General features: G+C 52.4%; 1 pseudogene; it reads right to left on the bottom strand.

Annotated features, from left to right (window-relative positions):
• Window positions 1-4: 4 nt before the first annotated feature.
• LOC103254039 lies at window positions 5-340 on the bottom strand (annotated as a pseudogene).
• Window positions 341-689: the final 349 nt, after the last annotated feature.

The following is a 689-nucleotide window of genomic DNA, read 5'->3' as shown; positions in this document are numbered from 1 at the left end:
GACTCTCATCACTGTAGGCCACATGCAGAAAATAGTCTTCCTCATGGTTGTCCTCATACAGCTGGCCCATCGCAGCACTAGTGGGAGGGGTAGTGTTGTTGACAAAGAAAAATAAGGCGTCCTCAGGTCTCAGGCGGCTCCTCTTCCGGATTAAGAAGTCGAACTGGCCAACAGGGAGGTCAGAGGGCACTAGGTGCTTCCGCTTGTCCAGCTCAGGCACCCTGGCTCTCGGAGCCTTCTCCACGATCACAGGGACCCTGTCCGGATATTCCTTCCGGATCTTTTCTCCTTCCTTTTTCCGATATTCGAAGGGCTGGTCCTCCTGATACTGGAACTTCATGATGGTCCGCAGGGTTTCCAAGATCCCCGGACGGGGCCTGCCTTCCTCGCCGATGAGTGCGTCTCTCTCGTCCTGCTTCCCTCCGCCAATTTCAAGATGGTACCTGAATCGCTTAGGACACGTCGGCGCCCGCCGCGACACCGCGAAGCCGAGCGTGCAGAAGGGATCTCGGATCCCTCGCACAGAGGTAGGGAAGGGCCAGGTGAAGAAATCCCGGCGGCGTTTTGGGAAAATGTTTTCTAAGAAATGTGATCTTCATTATATTTCTAGCAGTCCTAATGTTAGTGATAATGGGAAAAGAATACTTAAATCCCAAGCTGATACTAATCTTCCAGAATAACTTCTCATA

The sequence above is a fragment of the Carlito syrichta genome, unplaced genomic scaffold (assembly GCF_000164805.1).
Source record: "Carlito syrichta isolate Samal-C Ts95f unplaced genomic scaffold, Tarsius_syrichta-2.0.1 Scaffold264616, whole genome shotgun sequence".
Classification (NCBI taxonomy): domain Eukaryota; kingdom Metazoa; phylum Chordata; class Mammalia; order Primates; family Tarsiidae; genus Carlito; species Carlito syrichta.
The sequence above is the reverse complement of the archived record's forward strand: the minus strand, read 5'-3'. Positions and strand labels throughout refer to the sequence as shown.